The sequence below is a fragment of the Callospermophilus lateralis genome, chromosome 3 (genome assembly GCF_048772815.1).
Source record: "Callospermophilus lateralis isolate mCalLat2 chromosome 3, mCalLat2.hap1, whole genome shotgun sequence".
Lineage (NCBI taxonomy): Eukaryota > Metazoa > Chordata > Mammalia > Rodentia > Sciuridae > Callospermophilus > Callospermophilus lateralis.
In genome coordinates, this window is record NC_135307.1 from 37,546,947 (window position 1) to 37,567,879 (window position 20,933).

Consider the following 20,933-nt stretch of genomic DNA (forward strand, 5'->3'; position numbering starts at 1 on the left):
GTATTCATTAAAATTCTTTCTAGTGCAAGTAAAAGAAATTCTGGTTCAAACTGGGTTACACCAAAAGGGGAATTTACTGGCTTCTTTAACTGAAGGGCCTAGAGTTGCAGCTTAGCACAGAGTTTAATCAAGGTGATCAGGACCAGTTCTCTATCTGGGTTCTACTTCCTTGTCCCCATTCTCAGATAAGTTCTATCTCCCATGTTGTGACAGTTGCTGTTCCTCCAGTCCACATCCTGATAGCTTTAAGCAGAAACCAACAAATTTTCTCTTCCTGGAGCTCCCCATACTCTCAAAATTCTCCTTGGACCAACATTGATTTTAAGCCCACTGTTGAACCCAGTGACTTGGGGTGGGGTGATCAGGCAGCCCTGGGTCACCTACTTCATTTGCAACCAGAGGTGGAACTTTGCCTGAGGCATAAGGTCTGAGACTGGAGGAGAAAGAATTTCTCAAAAGAAAACTAGGGTGCTGCTACCAAAAGAGAAAATATATTCTGGGCAGCTAAAAAGCCATAAACATAAGCTACAGCAACTCATTCAAATATTTTTAAAACATTACACAGGCCAAATAAAACAGGTTTTCTGGCTGAAGGTGGCTTGTCAACCTCTAGTTCCAAGCCTCCTTGTTTCCTAGGTGATCCCACCCAAGATCGGACTTTCATCTATCATCTCTACACCAAATATGCCACATTTTTATCTCTGACTCACAAATTCAACTGCCTCCTCAACATCTTCACTTGGATGCTTCAAACTCATCTCAAATTCAAATTGTCCAAAATAAAATTCAGATCTTCCCATCCTCCCACCTCCTACCCTAAGCTGGCCTTCCTCAGTGTTCTTATTGCAAGGGGAGAGGGAAAGAGGGGATTAAATTCTCTCTATGTTAAATTCTCTCTGGAAAATCAGTTTAAATCAGGAGTCACAAAACAAAATCCTAACCTGAACACTGGCACTACCTGTCGCCAAAAAGTATTTTAAGACTTCAGCAAGGAAATTGGAAACTTTTGACAGAATACCAAGGAGGCAAATAACTATTTCCCTTATAAGCAAGTGGGGACCATTAAGATATTCGCTTCTATAATTATTAACTATGGTTTCAACTTGGTGAAATTACATCCTACCGAGTGTAATATGAAATGAGGAGGCATTTTACTATGACTGTATCATGATCCATAGACAGGATTTTTTTTTTTCTACCCTTTGGAATAGGACCTATACTACTCAGGTATTGTTTAAAAAGAATTAAAAAAAATCTTTCAGAAAGTCAATTGTAAAACTCCATCGAAATTCTTTTGTTACTTTAAATATTCAAGAAAGATATTTGGAATCTTAATTCATGTAACTTTGTGATTTCCATTTTCCATTTCTTTCCAATTTATTTTTAAGATACATGAAGTTTCACCATGACAAATTCAAATGAGAGAAAGATTGTCAAGAGATGTGCAAAGGTACTTTTGCTTGTTTGTCAGAAGAGCAACAGTTTACTAGCAAACATATTATATCATTTAATACTGACAACAACCTGTGAGACTGGCAAACATTACCATATTTCAGCAAACCTAAGAAATCACTTGCTGTAAGATGCACCATTATTTTATGCACCACTACATTAGGGGAGAAAACCATCACAAATTAAAACAAAACAAACAATGCACTGTGAAACACATACTATTGGCACATGCCTGTAATCCTTCCTGGTTATTGAGGAAGCTAAGAAGGAGGATCACAAGTTCAAGTCCAGCCTTGGCAATTAAGGAGACTCTGTCTTGAAATTAAAAAACAAACAAACAAAAAAGTCTTATTTTCAGATATGTTAAAATTAAAACAAACAAAATTATGTATGTCTCAGAATCTGTGAAAAATATTATCCAAAGCCTCCCTTCACAGAAAAGGAACCAGAGGCTCATCCTTTTACCCAAAGTTACAGTTAATAAATTTGAAGAATAGATTTGAATCTGCATTCTAATTCATCTCACCCCAGTCCAGTCCAAGAACTGCATGGTCTCTAGAGTGCCTTCTGGGCCCTAGAAGCTTTTCTGATACAAAGGTGGGAAAGAAAAATCATAACTGAGTCAATTCGATAAATGCTTTTAAACTGTCATGGATTTTAAGATTAAAATAATTTAGAACTTGACTTTTCTCTAACTCCTAGACGGACTAGAAATATCACTAGCACAAATACTCCACCAGGTGTATAAGAAAAGTATCATTAAGTTCACTGCTAATTCAGTAGGGGGAGGGTTGACACAAAAATTTACAGAGTTGACTATTAATTCTGAATGTGAGTCACAAGATGATTTGTACTTATGAAGTGCCATTACCAGGCCTCTTGTCAAGGGACAAGTTTCTTCTGCAATAAACAATGTCCATTTAATGATTTTTTTGTTTGTTTCTTTGTTTCAAAAATACCCATTTGGAAAGGCGCTATGTTATACCTAATTACTACATAAATTAATGCAAAGCAAATGCATAAGGCTAATAGTTCTAATCAGTCTATGCAGAAGGCCTTTTGAGTTCAACATCCAACATTCATTAAAAAGAAAATCTGTTGCAAAAGCCAAGAAATTTACTGTATGCAATCTGAACCAGACTGATAGGCCTAATTCACAACAAGGCTCTTTTTATTTAAAACTAATTGGTAATAAGTACATGTGAGACATTTAATAATGAAAATAATATTCCCTTTATTTTTTCAAATGTTCCTTTTTCCTAGTCCTTCATAGCTGGCACTGGAGGAGAAACAATCCAGCAAATTCTCAGTGGTATCTCCTGTTGGGTCTGCCTTTGTCAAAGGCACATCAAATATAATATTGTAAGTCCTCATGATGCTGGCAGTCTGTCTAATCAATGGGTATACAGGTGAAAGATGTGCAAGTGGTAGTTTACTCATAAGTATTCTTAGTAACTGAGCAACTTATTAAAATGTTTTGACATCATGTCCAAGCAGCATTGGATGTAGAATTAAGAGACCTTCTACAGCCAGTTACTCAATATGACCTTGATCAAGTCACATCTCTGAACTTGTTTCCTTACTTGTTGTCTACCCAAGGCTACCTCCCACAAAAGAAATTAAGGCCAAAGAAAATCATTTGTAAGCCCCAATTCCCTACACAAAGTAATGAATCATTACGACTACTAGCAAAAAGCCCTGTTGCTTAGAATATCGAAATGACTTCCTTTTGGGGTTCCTTAAGATGAAGCCACAGGACTCTTTCCAAAATGCAAATCCAATCACTCCATTCCCAGGCTAAGACTCCTCATTGCTAGGATTAATCCTCAACAGTTAGGTTGCTAGATAAGTGCCTGAGAAACTGGCTCCTCTGTAGCCTCCTCTCCGGCTTCACTTTTCAAAGACCACTGCAAATATACAGCTGCACTCTGATTCCATTCTCTTCCACACTTCTTTGTCCCTGCATTTTTTTTTCATTTTTACAGAGTTTATGGCTGTGGTTATCCTACCACACTCAGGATGCCTCAGACTGCTATTAAAGCACTTCAAATATTATCAAAAGGCTTTGAACTTCTGCAGGGAAAGCAGAACCATGTCTTAGTCTCATCACTAGTGTAAAGCCCAATCTACAGCAATTCAATAAATGTTCCTGGAGTGACAGGCAAGGGAAGGCTTTATTTGCACACCACTAGGTCACGGCGCCATGCAGAAAATCCCAAGGAAAAGCTTTCAAATGAAAAAAGGCTTAAAGGCCCCAACAAATACACCATTGGTCTGCATCACTAATCCAAGTCCCTTAAAGCCAGAATTTTTACCATTTTAGAAAGGTAATATGGTACATACACCTTTTGCTCCTAGTAAGGACTAGGTCAGCACCCCATACTCAAACACAGTGATAATGCTACAGGCAAACTTAAAAATAATACCACTAAATGAGATAAGTACACAGCTCTTTCACACCCCTTTTCTTTTTGGCTGAGGAAGTCACTACAGAAGGACTGACTCATGTTTAGGCAGCAAATAAAAAGTAATCACACACTCCAAAAGCAATAGGTTATAAAGTACTCCAAGAAGATGGGGTTCAGAAGCTCAGAGAAATGGTCACCAACATTGGCAATTACAGTAACCTCTTGGAACATTAAAACAAAATAGTTTATAAAATTTCTAGGACTTAGTACTGAAGAACCAGGTGAGAAAAGAAGTGAAACACAGAGAAGAAAAGAATGAATGAATGATGAATGAATGACTACGTGCATGTATGTGTACAAAAATATTATTAGAACTAAATCCCATCAACATGATCTAAATGGCTCTCCACTTGTGGAGACAGAATTATACACATACGAATAAATTAAAATGAGCTATCACACACCAACCTGACTTGCTTCCATATCAAAATAGAACTAGCAGGAGGGGAGGGGGTTTGGAGGCAGGAAAGATGGTGGAATGAGATGAACATCATTACCCTGTGTATGATTGCACATATGGTGTGAGGCTACATTGTGCACAACTAGAGAAATGAAAAGTTGTGCTGCAATTGTGTACAATGAATCAAAATGCATTCTGCTGTCATATATACCTAGTTTAAATAAATAAAATAGAACCAGCAATGCAAAGATATACAAATATATTATTTTAAACAGCCTGAAAGATTCCTGTGTGATGCCTCATGTGAAAAATTTATTTTAAAATCATGTTCCAGCAGATTGAAAATTTTTCCTAAGAAACTGGTAGGTGTTCTCCTTTCTGAAAACAAGCATTGCACTACCTAACTAGGAAGAGGAAAGAGAATACAAAATTGTACTTCCAATGAATCTCAACATCTAGACACCCAATTCATGGCTTTTCATGAATCTACATGGAAGAATTCTGTCTTTGAACATGTATGATAGGCATTACATGGTTCTATCACACACTACAAGCCAATAACATCAATAGCTACCATTCATTCTACTGAACCCTCACTGCATACAAATAAGGGAGCTAAGTGCTTTGAAAGTCTTAACGTATCCTCACATTAATAACAGAACCTACCTCATAAGGTTATCATCCTAATTTACATATAAGGAATGGATCTTTCCATTAAGAACCAGAACTTTTAACAGGAAAGTCAAATGACTAAAACATTTCTTGCCATTTACTTGGTTTCTACTCTGGGGAAAAAAGAAAAAGGAAACAGATTGGCTCATGCTCATTCTCCATGATACACACTTTCATCCTGTTTTACATCTTCTTCAGTAAGCACGTAGCAGAAGCAACTCTCTTGTCCACACTTAAAGCCTCCCCCTGTAACCTAGCTACATGTGTTCTCTACCCCCACCACCAGTCCCTGAGTGGGTCTCACCTATCCATCCCCTTTTGGATACTAAAGCACATACCAGGCACCGTGCAGAGGATCCAGGATGTGCAAGTCACAGTCTCATTCCCCAGATTTTCAGTTTGGACATGTAAGCCAATAACCATACTTGAGAATAAAGTGTGTGCGCCACAGGATTAGCACTGTTCAATTCTGTCCTGGGCGGAAGCTCAATGATCACAATGACCAAAGAGTGGTGACCCTTGGCTGGGTCTGAAGAATGATAAAACAGTAGTAAGGTAGATGAGGAGGTTACTTTAAGGCTTCCAGAATCCTGTCAAATGGACATGGGGAGATGAAGCTGAGAAAGAAGAAAGGAGCCTGCCCGTAACTGGAATAGGAAAGGTGAAAAGCCCCAATCCCCAATATCCAGTCCTCTCTGCCTATCTGATCACAGTACCCAGGACAGCATCCTGCTCTATTAGATGGGGAGAAGCCAGATGAGCTGCCAAGTGCTCCTGAACTTACAAGGAAAGTCTGGTCACTGCCTTTCCGGCACAGCTTAACTCTGCTCCTGGGACTCTTATTCTTACCACTACTATTCTTTTTAGGAAGCTGATATCTGCCAAACCAATTGTGGCTCTAAGACCTACATTTGAGGACAAGACACCATTCCCAAGGGTTCTTCATCCTAAAGCGTGGTATAGAAAACAACACACTTGCTGAGCTTGGCAAGAGAGCAGGAGAACTGATTTTAAGCATACTGCTTTTCACAGGAGAGAGCTAGATCACAGATCACATTACATACAGTTCCATAGCCACCTAAACACCAGCGGAATCAAGACCCACACAGCTGCTGGGGCCTCCTCCCTCTCGCTAGGCTATGGTCTAAGTGCAGCTGACTCACAAACTCCCACCTCCTCCTTAGAAGAAAGAACAAAATCCTGTTGCTGCCTAACATGCTTTTTACTTTTAATTAAGGAGGATTGAAATTAACTGTTATGAGAATTTCCTGACACCCTAGATGACAATTAATTAGACACATCCTGATTCCCTACACAAATTCAGAATGAAAAATTGCAAGTTCAAGGACTCACCCCTCATAAAGACCAAGCTGACAGAGAAAGAACAGTACATTTCAACACAAATTCAATGTCCTCCTGTTGGAAGTTTGGTCGAAACAGACATAAAATATTGGTACACGTCAATATTATTTAGTCATACATACAAATAACACTGCCAGGATCAAATAAATATTATTTATAGAGCTATAAATTTTTATATTACATTCAGAACAAGATAAAACCATTGTTTAGTTTTCCTCTTGTACTGAACTAATTAAAGCTCTGGTTATCATAAAGCAAGGAAACAACATCTCAGAGAGAGTGACCTGAAACTGATTGGATTTTATAATGAAGAGTCTTATAAACATTTTAAAAATTCTAGAAAATCACAATGAGCTGAAGAATGAAAAGACAGCAGTTGAGTCCTTAATTTACTAGTGAGTCCTGGTAGAACTGTCTAGCCTTGGTTTCCTCCTCTCTGAAATAGAGATGGGCAGAAAGAAGGGAGGCTGGAGAAAGAAACAAAAGGGTTAACTGGATATATAAAGCCTTTCATGCTCAAAAACATCAGGCTTCACACACCAAATAAATCCTTTCCAAAAAAGAGACAAATTACTTTTTTCAGTTAAAAAAAAAAAAAAAAAAAAAGCTTTTTTAAAACCAAAGGGGGAAAAAAAAAAGATAGAGGGCAATAAATCTGCTTTAGTCATCTTAGTACAAGCTTCTAGCTTTATGCAAATGTCAGCTCATTAAATAACAATGACTAAGTGATAGAAAACATTTTGAAACATACCTATGTGTATCTCCCAAGCCATTTTTTTTTACCTTAGCTCTATACATCTTAATATACAGCACATACAAGGATATTTGGCATGTGCTATTATTTCCCATCATCTCTAGTCACTTTTAGAGAGTAACCTATTTATCATTAACATGCTTAGGCCAACAGAGCAGCACAATAGAGTGAAATATCTCAAGGTCACTCTGGATCCTAACAAAGAACCTGCTTCCAACTAAGTGATGAAATGGACAATGGTATGTATCACTGAGTTCAAGAGAATGTGAAGAATGGAAAAGAAACAATAAATACAATGCACACTTGTTGTTGTTATTTTGTTTTGTTCTTTGGACACAGGCCTTCGCTAAGTTGCCCAGGCTGGCCTTGAACTTGCCACCCTCTTGTCTCTGCCTTCTGAGTAGCTGGAATTACCGTTACACCACTACACCCAGCTTAGAATAAATACAGTGCTAAAGACAGAAATGCACTACCATTCCAGAATATCTGAAGTGACAGAGAAATGATGGAGATGGAGAAAAATAAACAGGACTGATATGTAGAAACTGTGAGGACAATAAAGGCAAATTAGAGGAAAACAGACCAACCACAGGCAAATCATTTTGAACAAGGTCCCTACCACATGAAAGCATTCTGGCAGCGCTGTGGGAGCAGACCAAGGCTAGGGAATCCTTTGTCCTCAACACACTGTAACCCTGGGGACCTAAAATCTGAACACTCCAGGACCTGAAATCTAAAACAATCTTGATTAAAAAAAAAAAAACTGGATCTCACTTCCCTTTCACTCACCTCTCCCTCAGCCTTCAGAGTGACATCAGCTAAAACTCACCCAACTGGCTCATTTACAGAAGGATTAAAAGTAAGAAACAACAAATATTTATAAATGTAAAATAAATAATGATCTTTACTGCATTTGGGCAAAAAAGGGAATACAGATATTTACTTATTGTATGCATTTACCTGTGCAGGAGAGCTACCTCATCTGCCAAGAGCCAACTGTCATCCTGTGGCCTGGGCCCTCTGAGCAACAGCGCCCACTAGTGGTGGGGAGGACTACAGGGGCAAGGAAGCACAGACTGACAGACTCCAAGTAAAACCCTTCCCATTTCATAAAGTTACCAAAGGGAACCCTCCAAGCCACCCCAGAAGGTCGGTCTACAGATGGAGACACTAAGGATCAAAAAGACTGCATCTACTATGAATGAAAAAATAAAGATTCCAAGTGCTGAGAGGTTCAAACTGACTTGGAAATGCTCCCTGAAATGGAAGGCACATCTCTCTCTATGGCTAATTGCCTTTGGGACTGGACACCCACTGTGGTGTTTTTCTCCAACCACACTGACTGGCATACAACTGCTTTGCCCCCAAGCCCACGTGGTGTCTTTCTATAGTAACCCCTTCTGCTCAAAACATTCAACAACAGTACTACCATAGGTTTCCCTGTGAGGGTATACACTTAAATGAGAAAAGTACCCTATCAAAATCAAATAGCCTCTGGTCAACCTGGGGAGATACGCCAATGTCTATGGAACAGCACCACATCATGCAATCACACAAGCTAGAAACCAGAGAGCCATCTCTGGTGCCTCCTTCCCTCTCACTCCTGACTTCCAACCCACCACCACATCCAGTCACTCTTTCTCTCCATTTTACCATCCTGATCAGGCTATCATCATTTTTTTCCTAAACTACTTGACAAATTTCTAAACTGACCCATTCATATCTCTTCTTGGACCCCCTACAATCCATGCATTCATTCATTGTATTGCAACCAAAGTGAAACATGTCAATTTGACCACTTCAAATTATGACAGGAATGCTTATGACTCTCAAGAAAAGACTCTCCTTCATACCCATTATCCTCCACTCCCAGCCACAGGGGCCTGCTCATGTTCTTTCATTCATACCAAGGTCCCTTCAGACACAGGGCCTTTGCATATTCTGCCACTTCTGTTAAGTCATCACCTCCCTCTTGAACTCCTACTTTTCTTTCATATCTCAGCTCACCATCACCTCTAGGAAAGCCACCTATATTTCCCTGACGAGGCCAAAGTTCCTCAAACATGCACTGACAAGGAGCACTTGCAACAACGATCATGTAACATTCTGTGTAATTATTTCTGTAGTATCTGTATACAGTTCCTTTTTTACAAGGAGCTGTAAAAACAAAAATCTGGCCTGGCTTTGCTCACTGTGGAAATTGGTCATACACAATAGGCATTTTTGCTAAGTGAATTAAATGACAGACAAAAATTTAATACAAAAAAATTTAAAAGTACCTCGAGAAAGATGCAGATTAAATACCCCTACAGGATTTGATCTTGATTGATTGACTGATGGATTGAAGTTCTAGGGATTGAACCCAGGGCCTCTTCCACTGAGCTACATCCCCAGCCCCCTGCAGGATTTTAAACCAGACTTCTTGCCCTATACATGAGGTGCTTCCTGGGGCTCTTCCCCCAGCCTGGCACTGTGACATGGCACCAAGTGCACAAGGTGAGGAGAACTATAATATCCTTATCTGTCCTTCCTCCTGTTCCAAGCTGGGACGTGAAATAGACTAGAAAAGAAGTGGGGCTGTACATATGGGATTGACCCTATGTTTACATTTGATAAAGCCAGGAGGAAGAGGTCCTGGGAATACTCACAAACCTATTAAGAGAGTCGTTCCAAGTAAAATTGCTGCTTAGAACCTTCTAGAATTTCACAATACCATCTCTCTCCATGAAAGCCTTACCAGGATATAGGGAATTATCTTTCCCTCCCCCCTTTTAAATGTCAACGGAAGTCTTTCTTCTTCTTCAAAAGCTTATTTCTTCTCAAAATCTACCATGATTAATTTCCCTATTCCTTGCTGAGTATATTCTAAATGCAAGAGTTACTCATATTGACATACTTCCTATTAGTGAGTGTCTGATCTTCCTTCTTCTCACATCCAATTTGTCAGGGATAGCTCCAGATTCTGAGAACACTCTCCACTTGCTCACTGCTTCCACGGAGCACAGTGTGGTAGTCAGGAACTTGAATTTGGGAGTCACACGATGGTCTGTGTCACTCTAGGACCAAGGAACAACCCCTCTGAGCCTTGACTTCTGATTCTGTAAAAAGAGGCTAATTAGAGCACATAAATGAGAGAATCAAAAGAACCCACAAAGTGTCCTTAGCACAGTGCCAAGCATACCATATGTGTGCAACTATTTCCTATTAACACGATTAATACTACATTGAGGAAAACTCAGGTATTGACTGGACTGAGTTCCTTATTCCCAAACCAAGAGGCTTAGTAAAAGTTTAGAAAACGTCTCAGGAAAAAGAACCATAGACAGAGTACCTGTATGGTAGCACGGCCGATCTACAGGGAGACAGTGTGTGTACCGTACCTCTGCCAAAGCCGCCGGAGGGACCTGACCTACATCCTGGTTACCTGTTCAGGAACTAGTCATTAGTTACACCTACTCAAAAAATAAGGACAGGGGCGGTCCTTTACTACTTCCAACACAATGCATAGCCTGTGTTTACTCAGGGCACCGTAAAATTCAAAACACCAAGTGCTATTTACACGTAACTTTCTTTTGGCAGGAGGTGAGCAATAAGTCAGAATGTCCACCAGCCAAGTCCAACTGACAGGCACAGTCAGCGCTCATGAATAGGATAATATAACTGATAGGGCAAAGAGTTCAGATGACCTCACAGCCATGGGGACTGCTCCTTCTAAGTAACCCCCAGCTCTTCACACCTGTTCTGGAATCTTGCACAGGAATTAAACATGGCGTGAAAATGACTATCTTATAGGGGAAGTTTCCATAAAAGTGTTCTTGCATTTTTTTTTCTTTTCTAGGTGTCTTACTTTACCCAGTGAAAAATGAATGAAATAAAAAGCTAATCTGATTGTAATGCATTCCACTATTGCCATGTATGTAAGAAATTTTTAAAAAAGTTAAAAAAAAAAAAAAAAGCTAATCTGCACAGGAAATGGGGGTATCTGGCACCCAGCACCCAGTACTCTGCTCTGACCACCAATGCTGTTTAGGATTAAAGGTGCTAATAATAGAGGAACCACCATTTGACTAAGCTCTTCTATTGCAGAGCCTGGAGAGACGTTCAGAGACTCCTTAGCCACCACTTTCAGCCAGAAAAACAGGCTGTAGCTCTGCGTCCTATGGACTTGGCATTTAGACAATATTCCCAGACTCAGTGAGGAAGGTCAGCCCCCTGGAGTCCCCGATCCAGGCAGGGAGAGAAGAGTTCGGGATAGTCAAGGGTCCTTACTTGTCTCTCCTGGTCCCTTCCCATCTTAGAAGCACAAGGTCCATAGCTATGTGAAAGCAATCTGTCCACAGCAGTCTTTTCATGAATAATTTCTGAAAGTCTTTACTACATACCAGTGACACTAACCCCCTGTGTCCCAGGAAAGAGTAATGGGTGATTTGCTTTGAAGATAGGAACAGCAATGTTCTGCCTCTATCATCAGATTTTATATAACTACCCATTTAGAAAAAGACGATTTTCTACACAGAATACAATTTCCAACAGTGACATTATTCATCAACATCACCTGAAGGATTTTCTGGGTGGCTATTTGCCAGTCAGGAACAAAAAGAAACAAATGCAGCAAAACTAACAAGTCAGCCCATGAATTGGCAGGATGTTGAAACACTGTAAGGAGCACCCACAAAGACAGGGCCCAGGAATCGTGTCTGGGAAGAATGAGTGTTTCCTGAAGCTGGACGCAGGCCATGGAGGACTGTTCCACTGGGAGCCCCAGCCAGCACTGGTCTGGAGAGTTCTGGAGCTCTGTAGCAGGACAGGGTGGAAACCAGACTTCACTTCTGACTGCCACAGAGTTTGGCAACTCCTTTAACATTTTTCAGAGAGACAGTGTTAGAATTTGGATCTTAAAGTGTTCCCCAAAAGCTCATGTGTTGAAGGGTTGGTACCCCGCTGATGGCACTATTGAGAAATTGTAGGACACAGGGCCTAGTTGGAGCAAATTAGGTCACTGGAGTAATGCCGTGGAAGGGTCCAGTAGGATCCCAGGCTCTTCCTTTCTCTTTTTGTCTTCTTGGCCCTCAGGAAGTAAGCAGCTTTGCTCCACCATGACCTCTCCACCATGTTGTTCTGGTCCAAAGCAATGGAGCCAAGCAGCCATGGACTGAAACCTCTGAAACCATGGGCCAAAATAAATCTTTCCTCCTGTAAAGTCATTTATCACAGGTATTTTGTCACATTGATGGAATGAGTGCTGACTAACAAAGGCAAGAATGGGGAAAAGGAACAGGTGGTAACTTCTAGGTCTGATTCCTTAATCACGTTCTCTTTCTTTTTATGAACTTCTAACTTTTCATCATAAAACAAGAATACTCAAAGTAGTAAACACATTGGGCTGGGGTTGTGGCTCAGTGCTAGAGTGCTCACCTCACATGCATGAGGCCCTGGGTTAGATCCTCAGCACCACATTAAAAATAAATAAATAAAAATAAAGATATTGTGTCCACCTACAACTAAAAAAATATTTTTAAAAAAAGCAAACACATTAAAGGTTATTGTACAGATTAGAAGAGACCATGAAATGGTGCATTCTTCTGCCCTGTTAATGTCTATTGTCTTCACCCAAAAAAGGAAATACTATCTCTTCATTAACAAGTCTTATAAATAATGCTCTATTTTTTTAAAGTCACTTATGAAGTATTTTTCTTATTCACGGGGCTGGGCTCTGAGAGGTGTTTTGCTATTTCCCTAAATCATATATGTGCTCAAAAGTCATTTTGGAAACAACTAAAAACATTCAAAAGAATATATACCCAAAGTGATTCCAAACATGTTTTAAGTAATATTTTTGCTATTTTCCAGAATAACTTCTACAAAAAGCAAACTCATCTATAAGTTAAAAGACTTCAAGCTTTTGAGCAGTCTCATAACTAGACAATTTCCCAGGCCACATACCCTAGCTCCAACTCTTCTGGAAGTTTCCTTGCTAAAGGGTTTTATGATGCTACATATCACTCCCTGTCCTCCTCCCCCAGAACATTTGAGACTATAGTCAGGTTTGGGTGACAGGTAACTCCTTTGATGGTAGATTTTAACATTTTTCACAAATGTCCCAAGTCACTCTCATTAAAAAAAAAAAAAAAGTAGTAGAAGGAAGGAAGGAAGGACAGAAGACTGGAAAGTAAACAAGAGACTCAAGCAGACATGTCACAAAAGAGATCCAAATTGCCATTACACACATGCCAAGATGCTAAACTTCAATTGATGATAAGAGAAATGTGCATCAAAACCATAATGACACGCCCCTGTACCAAACATGAGAATGAATAAAAGGCTTATCAAACTAAGTGCTGGCAAGAATGTGGAGCAATGGACCTTCTAATAGAAACCTGGTGGGAATATAAGTGACCACACGGGAAAACGGGCTGGAGCTACTAAAGCTGAACATGTTCACATCTCAGCAGCTACCCACACACAATCTCACAACAGCATCATTCTGCTGAACTTGGAAATAATTCAAACATCTACTATCCGCAATTGTGTTATGTTCAAACACAGGAATATTATCTGACAAGGAAAATGCATAAACTGCTGCCTGCACAATGTAGATGGAACTCACAGACAAAATCAGGGAGGGAGTCAGACATTCAAATGCAAAGAAGCAGAAAGTAATGCGATGGGTAAAGTAACTCAGTGGGTAGGAAGGCGTGGGGTGGGGAATGAGGGAGCTGGTGGCCAAAGGGAACAAAATTTCAGTTAGACACAAGAAATAAGTTTAGAAGATTTATTATAGAGCACTCGACTAGCATGCCTAAGGCATTGGGTTCAATTTTCAGCACCACATACAAATAAATTTTTTAAAAAATAAATAAATAAAGGTCCATCAACAACTAAAAAAATATTTTAAAAAAAAGATTTATTGTATGTACCATAGGGTGATTATAATTACTAACAATTTATTTTATACCTGAAAATTACTACTGAGTAGATGCTAAATGTTCACACCACAAATAGATGTGAGGTAATACATGTTAATTAGTTTGATTTAATCATTCCTTAATGTAGACAATGTATATCAAAATGTCAGACATACAATAAATATATGCTATTTTCACTTGTCAATTAAAATAAACACAAAATTAAGAAGTCAGACATAAAGGATACAAGAGTAAATAAATGCTCCATATTATCTAAAGTGATCTGTGGCAATGAGAAGCCAGTACAGTGGCCTGAATAGAAGAGGAAGTGACTAAGAGGGGGCAGGCACAAGAGAAGGTTCTGCTGCCTTCTAGCTTGATGTGTATTAAGATTAAAGAGCTGTGCCTATTGAATGGAAACTCACTGAACTGTACCTACATAATTTGTACTTGTTTCTGGATGCATACTTTAATTAAAAAAAAAAACTTGTTTAAAGCATAGTCATCTAAGTTTGCCTTTCAAGTGCCAACTTAGCACACTATTTAAATTGCCCACACACATTTATTTAAACAAGTGGACCTCATACAAAGAGCAGAAGATACCAAGTCATGCTCCAACCCTTGGGCCTGCTCTCAACCCTGTCACTTGCAGGCTTGATTCTGAGAGAATTTGACACATCTATTAAAAAAAAAAATGTCTGGGTAATTATAGGAATCAAAGGAGGTGCTGGGAGATTAACTCTGTAAACCATGAATTGTATCCCAGAATTCATTCTGTAAGGTCGACAGAAAGCACAGCAGATGGGGTGAAGAGCAGGGAGAACCTGAGGAGACCCAGGAGAGTTGGAGTTCTGGGGACTACTGCCAAGGACCTGTCGGTCAGTAGCACAGGTTCTTTGTGAAATTTCATTTAAACTCCAACCGAAAGTTGTAATACTTTTTGATCTTAACAATTCTAACACCAGAGCCATCCTATAATAAGCTTCTCCCTCATAAGGAGCAAGCCTTTCAGAAACACTCCTTATCTTGGAAGTACCCAATTTCCTTTACTTGCAGGTCTCTCTCATTCAGTCTTTGGCTTCTTTCTTATGGTCTCCATGCAATTTCCACTTTTTTGGTGTATGTCTTTCCGGATGTTTTATGTTTCTTCCTGGATTCCAGGATCTTGGAATACCAGGCCTGTCTCTCCACAGAGTCAGGGCTCCTCCAGCCTTAGCACTTTACATTTACTGGACACCTTTTAAAACACAAAATCCCAGGCCCCACTCCAGACCTAGGGAATCAGAATCTGCCTCTTAACAGGTTATCCAAGTGATTCGTAGATATATAAAGATTTGAGAGGCACAGACCATGGCCCTTATAGCCAGTTACCTAAGAAACTCAGAGGCCTAGGGCTAGAGGTCACAGCCTTACCCAGGTAATGGAATTTATTCTAAAAGCCCCTGCCTAAATGTCCTCACCCAAATCTGGACCCATATGAATTGTTATTCTTTTTTGAAAACTCAAGTTACAATTTTTCTGGAACTTGGGTGTGGGCAGAAAGCAGGCAGGGGACAAGAAAGACAGAAGGAAAGATGGAAAGGCATATTTAGTCTTATTTCTTTTGTGACTCTCAGGAAGCAAGGTGGATAATATTTGAGAGCTGAAGAAGGGAAAAATGGGAATCTACTGAGGCTGCTACACAGTGCCCTGGGAACTTAGATCACAGAATCAATAGTCCTGAGGTGCTTAGCATGTACCATGTTAGCATATAATCTATAATCTAAATGTTAAACAATATTGTGATTGAAAGATCAAAAGACTAGACGGAGAAGAGTAATCCCAGGAAACAAAGACTCTAGCGCAACATACTTTTATTGATTCTCTACCTTATGCCAGAAGTACACAGCTTATATACTCAAGAGATTTAAAAAAAAACAAACCTGAAGACCCCTTTTTTTGAAGGAATTCACAGTTCAGTGGTGTTGGAGAACAAGGGCTGTTCCTAAAGAAGGTGTCTGACTCCAGGTATGGTGGTGCACCTGTAATCCCAGTGGCTCAGGAGGCTGAAGCAGGAGGCTCACAAGTTCAAAGCTAGCCTCAGCAACTCAACAAGGCTCTCAGTGAGACCATGTCTCTAAATAAAATACCCAAAAGTGGAGGTAGGAGAGCTGGGGGTGCAGCCTAGTAGCTGAGTGCCCCTGGATTCAACCCCTACAAAAAAAAGAAGGGCGGGGGGGGGGGGGTTCTGAGTTGAGGATTCCTTGCTTCATTTCTTAAAAATCAAGTATTAGACCAGTACATGGCTAGCAATGTCAGAATAGGATCTTAAAGTCTCATTTCTCATTTTTCAGTAAATGAAATTGGGAGAAATGTCTACATTAGTAGCTTCAAGCTCCTTATAAAAGTACCAGTCTACCCTCAAGGTAGAGTATTTTTTTAGTTATTGTTATAGTTGTATAAGGATTTAATTTTTAAAGGACTTAATTCAGGAACACCCAGTTTTATACTCCTGGCCCCTTGACAGCAGCAGGATAGCTTCCTTATTGCTATGTAATGATAGGGTAGATTAATTTCTTCAAGAATAATATTAACTTCACAACCACTAGGTTCTGCTGGCTTTCACCTTAGCTTGTTAGGCAACAAACTCCCAAGCAGTCTAAAAACAAAGGCATCTCACCAACATACACTGGTCTGACCAAGTGCAGTCCCTAGCAGTTATGGAAGTTGAATAGACTAAAGCACACATTACTATCCACTCAGAATTAGGAATTCCCACCTCCAAAGGACTCATCCCCTCCACCTCTGGAAGTTCCAGTGAGTCCTGGTACATTATGCCTCACCTCAAATATCATATCTTCAATTATCTGATACGGATGTAATATCAGTTTAAATGCTCAGCCCTGCCATGGCAACACAGGGAACAACCCTTTTCTTCAAGTCATCAGGCATTAAAGACCAAATTCCTAAACCAAATCTACCAATCCTTGACAGAGTCAAGCAAGAACCTGGAATGGCTGAGCATGCTGGTACATACCAGGTACTTGGGAGGCTGAGGAAAGGGGATTGCAAGTTCAAGGCCAGCCTGGGCAGTTTAGTGAGACCATGTCTCAAAATAAAATAAAGAGGGCTGGGAGTACAGCTTGATGGGTGTTAGAGGGCTTGCCTAACACACATGAAGTCCCACGCTTAATCCCTAGTACCGCACTGGGATTGGGTGGCAGGATAAGAGTGTGGTACAGGATCTCACATCCTTAAGAAAGCAATGAATTTCAGGCTGTGAAGATTGGAAACTAGTTGTATTTACTGCATTTGTGGCTTTATTAGTTTAAGTCTAAAAAACTATTTATACATATTGGTTCCCAGAAGAAAGTGAAAAGATCTGTCAACTTAATTGAAATGTAAACACAATCTTTTACCTCCTCCCACTGCAAATTACAAGGCAAAACAGAGAAATGGAAAGTTATCAAGCCACCAACTCACCTTGTGTAACCCCATGAGGGCACAATTATCTTACCCAGTACTATGGAGTCATAGTGCATCCTCTTAATGCCAGTAATGCTCTGGAGCTAACCCCATGAGGCTGGATGGCCAGCTGGGAGGCAGCATTACTAGTCCCAAATAGCCACAGAGAAAGCTGAGGCTCCTGAGGACAAGTAGCACAGGTTCCAAGTAGGAGACTCACACACAATGCCAAGTATTATTTCCCAGGTCTTCCTCTTCAATTGCTCCCCATCAACCTAATTCAATTTAACTTTCTCAGAGTTAATGGATTCAAGGAAGAAGGTAAACTAAAAAAAAAAAAATTCCAGACTTTGGGAAGACAACAACTTAATAAACTATATGAAAACTCAATTCCAGCAACTTTCACTGGAGCTGCTAATGAAACTCAATGTTTTGCATTTTAGCTCCCTTTATTTCCTCTCATCCTGGTCAGAGATAAATGTCCGTGAGTGTGGGCCACACAGGCAAGGATAAGCAGACACCACCAAACCAGCAGCTGTGGCACCAACTGAGCCACTCATGGATGGCCTCTGGTCCAAAGAAACCACTCCATGAAAGCAGAGACATAACACCTTGGCTAAAAATGGTGCCGACTCAGCTAAGACTAGCACCAAGACTTCACCAATCATCAAACCCTGGTATTTCAAGGACCAATAAGCAAATTAATTTTTACCTAAGGGCTAGTATTCATATCCCCGCTTCTGTACCTCTCCCTATACCAACACCATCCACACAAACTAAAAGCCCTTGGCAGTCTTCCATATATACTGTTCCTTAGCTCTCACTATGAAATTCTGGGCCCTTGTGGCAAGGAAAAGGGAGATAGCATGGCCATTCCAGGCATATCATGCTAGGAATATGTCTATAAACTCAGGCTTCTTCTAATCCTCCAAAAAGAAAACTGTGGCTCAGATATTAACTTGCTAAGATCCCACAGCAAATTAATTCACCAGGCATGGTGGCACATGCTTATAGTCCCACAACCTGGAAGGCTGAAGCAGGAGGATCACAAGTCCAAGGCCAGCCTCAGCAACTTAGTGGCTCTAAGCATCCTAGTAGTGAGACCCTGCCTCAAAATAAAAAATAAAAAGGGCTGGGGATGTGGCTCAGCAGTTAAGCACCCCTGGGTTCAATCCCTGGTAAAATAGATAGATAGATACATAGGTAGGTAGGTAGGTAGATACGTAGATAGATAGATAGATAGATAGATAGATAGATAGATAGATAGATAAAAGAAAGAAAGAAAACCAAAGCAAATTAATGGTGAAGCCTACTCAGCTCTGTCCTAATAATACAAAGCCTTCTTCTCTATGCTGGATTAGCCTCCACTCAAAAGCTTGACCCAAGGGATGGCAGTATCAACGTTGATGGGAGCTTGTTGGAACTGCAGGCACTCACTCAGCACCCATCCCAGCCTACTGAAAGGGAATCCATATTCTAACAAGATTCTCCATGCTTTCTATGATGGGCTGGTAAGCACTGCTACATGAGAAGAAAGGGCCTCCACCCTAGGGCTGTGCCTCATTCAGCATCCTGACTCTTACCCCCAATATAATGATGCTCATATAGTGCCAAGGACCCTGTGGACTCTATGTGAATGCAATCCAAGATTTAAAAAGCCAGGAGGCGGGCTGGGATTGTGGCTCAGAGGTAGAGTGCATGCTTAGCCCAGGCGGGGCCTGGGTTCGATCCTCAGCACCACATAAAAATAAAGGCATTGTGTTGTGTCCATCTACACCTAAAAAATAAATATTAAAAAAAAAATCAGAAGGAGGGTAATCTTGACAGAGTTCCATAAACAAATTAGTAAATGACACTTAACTGTCTACCACAGTCAAATCTTATGAGAGAAGCTAAGCATAAACTGCCCAGTCAGCATGCCCTCTGGTGACTCATAACAAGGAAGCCTAAATATGGAATTAGTTTCCGGAGGGAAATCCAGAAACACACGAATCTGGAGATCACAAGGCATTTGCCATGAAAACTATCCCAATGACTCAGAAGCAAACAGGAATAAAACCCTTTTAATTCAGAGAAAAGACTTGGATTAGAGTCTAACAGGATAACCCTGGAGCTCCCAAAGACAAACAAGGAGAAAGAAGTAAGCCAGATAACACCTCCCAGGGAGCAGAAACCAACCCCAAACTGACACCCTGTCCATGGACTTCTCATCTTTTTTAAAGTGTGCAACTCAATAGTTTTTAGCATATTGACAAAATTGTGCAATCATGACCATCTAATTCTAGAACATTTTCATCACCCAAAATGAAATCCCATCCCCATCAATGGTCACTTTATATTTATCCTTCTCCTCAACTCCTGGCAACCAACCCTATGGATTTCCCATTCTGGGCATTTCATAATGGAATCACACAACATGTGGCCTTTTGTGCCTGGCTGCTTTCACATGTTATGTGAAAGCATATTATAGCATCAATCCAAACTTCATTTCTTTTTATGGCTAATTGGTTTTCCATTGTATGGATATACCACATTTTGCTTATTCATTGGTTGATGAACATTTGGGTTGTTTCCATCTTTGGCCTATTATGACCAATGCTCCGGTGAGTATTCATTTACAAGTGTTCAATATGAACATGTTTTCAGTTCTCTTGAGTATTCACCTAGGAGTGGAATTGGTGTTTGTGAGGCAAATGCTTTAACATTTTGAGGAACTACCAAACTGTTTTCTAAAGTGGCTACACATTTTACATTCACAACATCAACATACTATATGGGGGTTCCAATTTTTCCTATATCTTTTTTTCCCCAGTACTAGGGGTTGATCCTCTAGCTAAGTTGCCCAGGCAGGCCTCAAACTTGCTACCTCTTTCCTCATTCTCAAAAAGTAGCCAGGACCCCATCCTGAGCCTCCGTGTGCCATCATATGCCTTGTTGCTCCTGGGTCTTTTAAGCTCATAACCCTCCTGGTGGATATTATATGGTATCTCATTGTAGTTTTGATTTGCATTTCCCTGATGACTAATGGTGCTGAGCATATTTTCACATCTTCTTCAAAGAAATATCTATGCAAATCCTTTGCCTACTTTAAAATCGGGTTATTTGCCTTTTATTGCTGAGTCGTAAGAGTTCTTTCTTTTTGCTCTTTTTTGAAACCCCAGTCAAGAGCCCTCATCTTGGAAAGCTCTTCCCTCATCATCCAATATTCTTCAACTGAGCCTTCCTTGTAAGGAATCCCTCTTTACCAGAACCCTGTCATCCAAAGGGCCAGGAACACTGACACTCTCCCTTTCTGAACCAGACATCCGCTGCTGTCATCCAAGTGTTGTGGCTCCACCCCTGCTTATCCATGAATGGCTGTCCTGTCATCACTAGCACTCCTCTGCTACTGCAGAGAATTCAGAAAGAACTTAACAATAAGAAATCTGACCACCACCACAGAGTCACTAAGACAGCATGCTAGGCACAATCCTTTG

At 40.3% G+C, this 20,933-nt stretch overlaps 1 protein-coding gene across 4 annotated transcripts in view; it reads right to left on the reverse strand.

The window, feature by feature from the left end:
• The window catches only part of Stxbp6 (syntaxin binding protein 6), a 235,482-nt gene that overhangs the window by 209,554 nt on the left and 4,995 nt on the right, over positions 1 to 20,933 (reverse strand). The window contains exon 1 of one of the 4 annotated variants that reach the window (XM_076850125.2): positions 10,005 to 10,128. The exons of 2 other annotated variants lie outside the window; for them this stretch is intronic. The gene's annotated coding sequence lies outside the window, so the exon portion shown is untranslated. Of the gene's footprint in view, positions 1 to 6,345; positions 6,365 to 10,004; positions 10,129 to 20,933 lie in introns of those variants that run through there. One more of the 4 variants, XM_076850126.2, reaches the window with a different exon arrangement.